The 9,799-nt window shown below is 35.5% G+C and overlaps 1 protein-coding gene across 8 annotated transcripts in view; it reads right to left on the reverse strand.

The window, feature by feature from the left end:
• The window catches only part of LOC130666665 (uncharacterized), a 218,262-nt gene extending 211,434 nt beyond the window's left edge, over nucleotides 1–6,828 (reverse strand). For 6 of the 8 annotated variants that reach the window (XR_008989718.1, XR_008989719.1, XM_057467864.1 and 3 more), the window contains exon 1: nucleotides 6,650–6,828. The gene's annotated coding sequence lies outside the window, so the exon portion shown is untranslated. Of the gene's footprint in view, nucleotides 1–789; nucleotides 1,327–6,649 lie in introns of those variants that run through there. The other 2 variants (XM_057467857.1, XM_057467855.1) reach the window with 1 other exon arrangement.
• Between the last annotated feature and the right edge of the window lie 2,971 nt (nucleotides 6,829–9,799).

Here is a 9,799-nt window from a genome sequence, read left to right on the forward strand (position 1 = left end):
GCATATATACAGAGTTTGCTTAGATTATACTCGAGAACTTATCAATCACTGTTGATTTAAATCTGGTAAAATTTAATTTACGTGGAAATATTTAAAGTTATTTTGAAATGTTTAACCTATCGGTAACAAGTAACAAGTCACGCTCATCGGTGGACGGCATCTCGTCCTTCTGCCTCCTGGTTCTGCCTCCTGCTACGCCAGTCTCTCTATGAATATTCATTTTGAGTTTACATCTAACAGTTACCGTGTTATGATTACATTGTGCGGAGAAACCCAACCAAATTTGCGGTAACTCCATCTCTCTGAGGAATATTCCATTGGGGATGGGATACTGCGAATCCATACATACATACATACATACATATATGAATGTGCGATAGTGTCTGTGATAAATCGGTGATCACATACACACGTAAATGTACACAGAGCGGAGGTGGGTCCATTTCAATTCTGATAAAGATCAAGAAAAACCGTTCGATCGCCGTCGGCCAGAGATCGATACCCCTTGCTCTCTCGAGTGTACATTGTAAAAAAAAAGATAAAAAGGTTTAAAAAAGTGGCGCGTCCACGATAATGGCCCTTCTAAATCTCTGATCTCGATAGCCGAACACAGTCACTAATGCCATCGGTACTTTACATAGTGGTCAAATCCTGATCCTCCTTCCACAAGTTTTATACACAACATATATAGATATACAGAGGGAGGGAGAGACTCATCTTGTATCTGCGATATCGCTCAATGTGCTAAAGATACAGGATAATATTATACGATGAAAATATATACCTTACCGGTATACAAAAAACGCCCGAAAAAGGTTTTGCGCTTCAGAGTGTATTCAATATCACATTTTCTTAAGATGCTTATACTCTGAGGCCGTTCTCTGATTCGGAGCCTGGTTGAGCTTGACTATCATCATCATCATCACCATCTTATTTCTCATATCTCGTCTCTTCTTTTATGTGCTGGCCGTTTCAGTGGATCGACCGGTCATTTGCATCGACGCGTGGGCCGTTTTGTACACACCACACACTACATTGTACACACTATTACATTATAACTCCTTTTTTTCTTTACACTGATATACAATACACGCAGTGAGTATAAAACCGAACCGGCAAGCTCACAAAACCGATCGTATACATCTGAACGTCGTTTACGTTTTATAAAGATTCAATTCGCCTTAGGATCCCACTGAGACTCGTCACACCAGAATATCGTCCTCGTAAACGCCTTTATATTCAGACATTCAAACGATTTATAATTGCCAATTTATGTATACATATGTACGTACGTATGTCTGTGTATGTGTAAGTAAACGGGTATCTCTATACATAACAGCGATGTATATACATATCGCATGATTATATGCACTGCCGATTTAATGTTATCGCCAACACGCCACGCCTGTCGATCGATCCAAGTATATAAAATGACTGCCACAACGGGTATGAAAAATTCCGACGATCCAAGCTGTACGTGATAACGATGTGTCTGGAGCTCTTCTCATTGATGAGAAAAGAATAAAAATAATGATAATAAAACTAAAAGAATAAATCATTTTTTTAAAAACCAATTTAACACAGATTCAATTTACCCTTGTCTATATCATAGAGAAAAATTACATTTTGAATCCTTATCTAACTTTGTACTCTGTACTCTGTACTCTTTGATTAAATTTCAATCGAAATATTAAATTTAAAAATTTTTTACTGAAAATACGAGAGAACAATGTCAAGCTTGAGGTCAACGTCTACATATGGGTACCATACGGTCACCATTTACGCTATTTAGTATACAAGAGATTCGAGCATTTGTGTCGCCATCAAGACATATGTATATGTGTGTGTATGCTTATGAGTATGCATTGATGGTACAGTTGCCAGAAGGCTGGGCAGTACATATATATGTAAGTATATGTACAAGAAGAGGAAACAGAGTGAAGAGGGCGAGGAGAAAGAGCCAGTGCATGGTCGCGTATAAGCGAAGCGAACGACTATCTACATATCAGCAATCTGTGACAAGTTGGCGTAATGAGGGCTCCCTCTTTGTGGAGAGGAAGGGCAATTATCTGAAGCAGCTTCTTCTCCTTCTTATTCTTCTTGTTTTTCTTGTTGGTTTTGGTATTGATATTGGTCTTGCTCTTGATCGTCTGCAGTATGCGTACAGTAGTAACCAAAGGCCCTCGAGTATTATAGAGAATAAAGAATTTAAAAGAGGCTAACGAAATTGATGCTATAGTATTATGTTTCTTCGGATAAGGTGGGGACTCGCGAGCTAAAATAGAGATGCTAAAAAAGTAATGTCGGGTATGTGGTTTAAATAAGGATTAATTTTTTTAAACAAGAAGGAAAAAAAAAATTACCATTTATTCCTGTAGTAAAATAGTCTGAGAAATGTTTTGTGGGATTGAGACTGAGATAAAAATAATAAAGAATTGTTTTATCGGAGAAAATGATAAAAAAAATGAGTACGAGATAAAAGGTGAGTGGAATGTCCTGGACGAATTTAAAATAATGTAGGAATGAAAACGAAACGATAGCGGATAAACACCTGCAATTAAGATATGTTAATCGGCATATAACACACGTGTATCGGTGGTACATATATTTATTTATATATATATACCAAATGCGTATTTGAATGGCTCGAGGGGCCCACTTTTGAGGTTGAGGTGGACTTAACACAAGCTCGTTTGCATTCGGCAAATGCTACAAACACGGAATATGTGGAAAATATACACGAGCACACAACTCTACTCTACTTCACTAGTAAACTCTGCAGTTGTACGAATGTGTGTGTACGTATGCCGTCATTTACACACTGGCTCCCTCCAGGCTGCTTTGTATTAATCCAACAAAATTTGAATATCTAATTTGTTACTGTTTTAGCGCCCAAACTCACATTATTACATACACTGTGTATTCTACACACAAATGTGTCCGGTACAAATGAGATTATATAATTACTTTATGCACTATATAACCACCACCACCACCACCTGGTCTGTAGATGTGTACAGCCATACATCTAACTATTTATGTATACTACACTCCTGTTTCCGCGTTTATTTTATTTTATTATATTATGCCTTGAAATAAACGACAAAGATCTCGTTGACGTTATTTAATTACACGTTTTTTACCATAAAATAATTATTTACTGCGTAATTTATTAATGTGTGCTGTGACCGTAATGCTTTTTGAGATCAATCCGATGTTCTGAATTTTTAATTCGAGTTAAATTTTTTTTTAATACGCAACAGCAGGGAATAAATTTTTTTTTTCAAAATTAGTCCCAAGTACTTGGAAAAAAAAGGTGTAAAATTAATAAAAGAAGAACTGATTCAACTTTAGATTCACCTGATGTTTTTGAAATTTGAAACGGAAATTAAAGTAATTTTCAAATTTCAGAATTCAAATTTTTATAGAAAAAATACTTTAATTCACAATGAAAGAGTTGTTTTCTTTTTACTAAAATTACATGTTGGGTATCAAATTATAGCTTGTGATTAATATATTAGTACACTGTAAAAAATTAACGAATGAACGTGGAGTAAATGTGAAGCAGATAACTGTTTCTTTATTTAATCCCCTCAGATTAAAATTTACTCCGAAGAAGTTTAAATTAATATCAAAACTCCGAATCGGAGTGGATGCGGATTTAAATAAAATCCCAACCCGAGTCGAAATTTAGAGCCTATATATAGGCCCCTCTAGCCCGAAATAGATCCGATTGAGAGCCCTGTAGTCCTCTAGCTCCGACTTTGAACCCAAAGGTCCGAACATTCACTGAGAGGTCCGATTTTGAACCTTCAAGTCCGACAATATTAGTCCCGTAATAAATTTCGATTCATTATAATTAAATTATTTAGGATTATATAAAAAATTAATGATTTTTACAACGAAATTTATATAAAATTTATTATTCCTATATTATTATTAATTTATCATGAAAAATTCAACTATTAACAGCATTTGCTATATATTTTGATAATTTTAATTGCAATTATTTTAACCATTGTAAATGCAAATAAAATCCAAAGTAACATAGATTATTATTTATCAAAATATTAATAATGCTTATGACATTAATAATATGAATATTATTATTATTACAATAAAATAGGGCTCAGAGGTTCAAAATAGGACCTAATTTTAATTTTCATCAAATCCTATATCGAACCATAAAGTGCTGAAAACGGAAATTTGTAGCACTTCAGGGACCAAAATCGGATTTTATGTATTATGGAAACAGACTCTATTTTGAGCCTCCAAGTCCGAAATAGATCCTTCAGATGGACCTTCGGAAGGTTCAAAATGGGCTCTAAATTTCGACTCGGGAATTCACTCCGAATTCACTTTCAATTTTTTCAAGTACGTCCATAATCAGCATTGAAGTTTTTTTAAGAAAAATCATTTGAAAAATGAATTCCTCGGATAATTAAAAACAAAAAATCATGAATTGAAAAATGAATACGGCCATACGTAGCCGTCAATATAAATTGACATTAAACGGTTTTCCACTCGATTAATTGCAGAGTTGTGAATAAAATCTTGGTATAAATCGAAGCTTTGAAGGAAAGACTGTCAGTTTACAGATGTTATCCAAATAGTGAATGATTTATATAATATGTAGAGGAAAGAATAAAATAGTTTCTATTATCTTTGATAGCCAACCACAGAAACACAGCGCAACAACCGGCAAAGCTCGAGAGATTGATGGATTGGTTGAGCGATATAACCAAGCACCGACGCAAAGTGATTGAATATCTCACGGCTCATCTCGACACCGATGGAGATCGATCAGAAACCATTACGCTACAAATATCTTTACTCGATGAATTATAGATTGCCTTACCGTTGGAGTATACCAGGTGTCGCGATAAGCCACGAGGTTCCGCCGATTATTTCATCGCTCTCTATTTATACCCATAAATATACATTATTTATTCATCAGACAAATGTGCGCACCTCGCGATCTCTATTTAAAACGCCGCATTGAGTCTCAATGAATCTAGTCGTCTATTTATATAAAAGCCTCTTCATACAACACGTCAGTTATGACCTGACGTTCATTGTTTTAATAATCAAGTAATTTTAGCTTCTGATCAAGCAAATGGAGTTAGAATTATTTAATTATAGAGGGATTTAAATTTAAACTCATTCAAAAAGTTTTATTGGAAGTTATATAAATATAAAAATAATCTGACAAACAACAAGACTAAAGACTACCCACGAGTCTCATTAAATTTTCAGATAACGAGTAGGAATATCTCTTTTCAATATAAAATTAGTTCTGTAAAAAAAAATTGGGGTAAGCTCAGGTGGTGTAGGTGTTAAATTTCAATACCGAAAGCGGTGTTGAAAACCACCGCCGATGTAAATATTATTTACCGATGTTAAAAAAATTTCCCGGTGTTAAAAATTTTTTACTTTGTGAATATTTTTACTTTCTCGATCACTACAGTTAAATAGTATTTTTATTAATTAATTAAATTAATGGTGATTGAAATGGTGGGCGAAAAATTGTGTAATTTTTACATAAATTGCGTATAACATAAATAATTATTTAAATAAGTAGATGGCAAAATTTTAATTTCCTCCAGATAATATTCATTAAATTTTTAACTTTCCGCGTTGAAAATTTTCAAAAAAAAGGAAATTGGTTTCGGTCCGATTTTCGAAAATCGAGTTTTCATCAGATGTCGACGATTTGAGGTCCTAGAAAGCTATTCTGACTATTCCCGGATGGACGTCCGTGTATATGTGTGTGGGTGTGTGTGTGTGAAATTTTTTTTTTCCGACGATATCTTTGGAACGAATCAATCGATTTGAAAGTACTTAGTGGCAATCGAAAGAGCTCACCAAAACTTAGAATTGACTAGATTTTGGGGTAGATCGGTCATGTAGCTTACAAGTTATACGAAGAATAAAAATTAAAAATTTTTTTTGTTTTTTGTTTTTTGCGTATGACTTATAAACCACTTGCCCGATTCGACTCAAAATGTAATCACTTTTAAGTCTTGTTGAGCCCTTTCGATTGCCACCAAGAACGTCCAAATCGGTTCATTCCATTCAAAGATATCGTCGGACAAAAATTATAATTTTTCAGTGATTTTTTTCCTAATTTTTATACGTGGAATTATTTTTTACACCAATTTAACACCGGTAACACTGCCGAATTACTCCGCCTATAGACAGTTAAAATTTTGTGTTCTTGTGTATAAAAATTCAATGGTTAAATATTTTGTGTCAATTATTTGACACCGTCAAGTGTAAATTTAACTACAGGTGAATGTGTTATCTGATCTCAACGAGTTTTAAACCTGTGTTATTGTTTGACACAAATATAATGCGTTAAATTAACACAAATTTGAGTGGACCGTTTGGGACATGTAATTCGTGTCAACTTTATCACAAATTTTTCAACTGTGTACACCGGTGTTATTTTATCTTAACACCGCACGGACTTAAATTGAGTCTATTTCTAACACCGCTCTTTTTACAGTGCGGTCTAGATGATAATTGATTATGTTTAAATTATTTTTAGCTCAAGTTAAAAAATAATTAAAATATTAATTAGATTAAAGCAAAGCAATTTATTTGTATTTATATTTATATGGTTAAAAAGCATTGGCAAAACTCTCACCTTGGCATACCAACTGCACTGTCAAGGTCCCCCGCAAGCCACAGTGGGTAAATTATAGGCTGAATCCAATTAGTCTCGTAACGTAGTGTAGAGAGTAGAGTAGAGTAGAGGTTTGTTCGGGCAACTTTAGCCACCACCGCGATATTGGCAAAGAGAACTGGGCGCCAATGCCAGCGTCGTCGTCCTCACAGCGTTACCTATACTATGTTCGTTTAGAAACGTTGACGCGGGTTCTTTCTCTCTCAGTTGCCCTCTCTGGTAAGAGAATTGCAGGCAGCCTCCAGCCAGACCGTTGATGCGTTTTCCAATTATTCCGAGCCAATGGAACTTTCGCCGAAACGCTAATTGCAAATCCGTCGGTACACCAATACGCTTTTATTTTTATTTCTTCATTTTTTTTTCCTTTGTAAACTTGCGTCAGAATTATCGGACGAAAAAATATAATAATGGGTACTCGTAAGACACGTAATTTTTTTTTTTTTAATTAATTTATAAAAATTTGAGTTAAACATAAAAATAAATTAAGAAGGTGTCGGAAGAGAGTAATGAATAAATTTTTTAGTAAAGAGACTAAATAAAAAATAGCAGCGATGTAATGAAATCGTTTGAGAAGTTGAGCGAGATCATAATATCGTGAATGCTTTCTTGGAGAGAATTACCATAAGAACGACTTAAACATCTCGTTAGTGAGGACGATTCCAGGAGAAACGAGAAGTTGAGGGTATTTATTCGAGCGAGTCCTGCCGAGCAAGCGATACAGGTCTCATTTTCTTCCTTTTATTTTTTCCCCTTCCCCGCCCGGCCTTCGCTGTATTACTTATATATTTATACATATATATATATTTTTTTTTTGCTCTCAAACGGAAATATTTAAAGAAAGGTATATACGGCCATAACCGTCAACTATACAGGACGTTATATAGAAACAAAACGAGTGGGCTGGTGCGTAGTGCTGCTTGGATGAGAGAGCGCCGAGTAGAGATGACGCCCTGTTTTCGCTCGTATATTCTATCTGAATAGCAGCGAGCGAGCGAATAAGTAGTGAGTGAGTGAGTGAAAGAGAAAGAGTCTTTACTCCGGACGACGTTGATGAGTCGGTGGATAAAAGAATATAAAGAAAAGTGCCCGTGAGCTTGAGAGTAGAGCGGGCGAATGGGCGCAAAAAAGAAGCCGAGGTCCCTCGGCGTTTGGAGGGAACAAGAGGGAAAGACACTCTTACACAGAGCTCGAGGACGGTTCTTTTAATTAGTCAAAGGTGTGAAGAAGTCGTGCGAAAGTGTGCGAGGATGAGGGTCTCGAGGCATGCGTGAATGTGTGAAGAAATTGCCGGACACTGGCTGAGAGATAGACCCAGCGAAAAAGAATAAAATAAAATTAAAAAGATCGGAGAAGGAGAGACGGAATAGGAGCAACAGGGACAGAAATAAAGGTGAGGAAGGTGGCTCACAAAATAATGTGAACGTCCAGTCCACGGAACCTTTTTAACTGTAGCTGGAATGATGATAATGACTACGGCTATGATGATTCTCCTCATGAGAGAAAGAGGAAGAAGGAGAGCAGAACCGCGCCTACTCCCATCTCTCAGGGCTAGTATATCTATATAGCAGCCCTCTCATCCTTTCTCGAGACCAAGACTAACCGGTTCTCATTCTTGCTCTATTGAAATTCCTACCGCGTGCCACTATGCTACTTGATGTGGCCGACGGCGTCGTCGCACACCATCGGGATGAGCGTCTATATGCTTAAGTGTATCATCCCCCTTAACTCAAACTCATCTTACCAAGTGAGCGTTAATTTCTGCCTTAGGTTATTGCCAGCTCAAGTACGGGGGGTCGATCATCATCATCATCATCTCCATTTCCATCTCCATCTCCATTTCAACTCCATTTTCATCATCATCATCATCATCATCATCATCATCATCATCAGTATTATTATCACCATTATCATTATCATCAAACAAACCCAGCGGGTTTCGCCAGTTATTGGAGACATGATCTTTTATATGTTCATTTAAAGCTAAATTGCCGGTCGTTTATTCGAATACCATTGGTATCGTTTTCATTTTTATCTTAAATCCTGACGCGGTAGCTATCTATTTAACATTAAACATCATCATCAAGTAACATTACTGTTACAATTACAACAAGGAATAATGTATAAATTTTAAATGTTTTGGTCTTGAGTTTCAGCGGTTGAGTAACTGCTAGGTAATTACGGAGGCGAAATTGTATAGAAGCAGCGATGAGATTTTTAAAAACGGATATTAGAGACAGAATGAAACAAAGGAAATAAAAAAGAAGCGGATTATTTATTTGAATTACTGGAGACGGTGCGCACTACACTAGTCAACAAAGTGTACATAATCCTAGGAGACGAAGAATACTTGGAGATGTCACCGCATGAGGAGTGTCACGTGAAAATCCTTGACAGACAGCTTAAGAGGATTTCATAACGGCAACAAGCCGTTGGATTTAAAGAAATGAATCAAGACGTGGGCTACGCTAGTCCTGAGCTACATCTCAAAAGTTTTTCTGCCGCATAAATATATAGATATATATTGGGAAAGCAAAAAATTCACTGAGATAAGATTAATACAGACAAGACAAAAAGCTTACAGATTAAATTCGAGTAAGACCTCGCGAGAAATTCATTAAAATCTCAAAAAATTTTTACTAACTCGAAAGATTAATCTGAGATATTAAATTTTTTATCGCTAAACAATTATCTTTATTTGCTGCAACACCCAACACTTTGTTGTAATTTAGTACACAAATCCGGGGAACATTGCGGATCGAATTAAATCCTAACGGTTAAATATACACTTATATATATTTTATTATTTTATAAAATAATGCAGTTGGTGTTTTTTATTTGAGTTTATGTGAGAGCTCCGAGTAAACGCCTCTTAAAGTTTAGTCGAATGTTTTGTAAGTCTGGAATTTATTTCATCAAAGGATAAGACATTTGTAGTATGTTCAGCGTAACGGAAAATATTTCTTCTCTTTGCTGTATATACATATATATATATATATATATATATTTTTTAGCAGTTTTGTGTGTAGTGGTTTGTACTTTTGATGCTTTACTCGACAGACTATTTTGCCTCGTTCATTTTATCTTTATTTTTCTCAGTTGCTTTAATATTCC

The sequence above is a fragment of the Microplitis mediator genome, chromosome 4 (genome assembly GCF_029852145.1).
Source record: "Microplitis mediator isolate UGA2020A chromosome 4, iyMicMedi2.1, whole genome shotgun sequence".
NCBI classification, from domain to species: domain Eukaryota; kingdom Metazoa; phylum Arthropoda; class Insecta; order Hymenoptera; family Braconidae; genus Microplitis; species Microplitis mediator.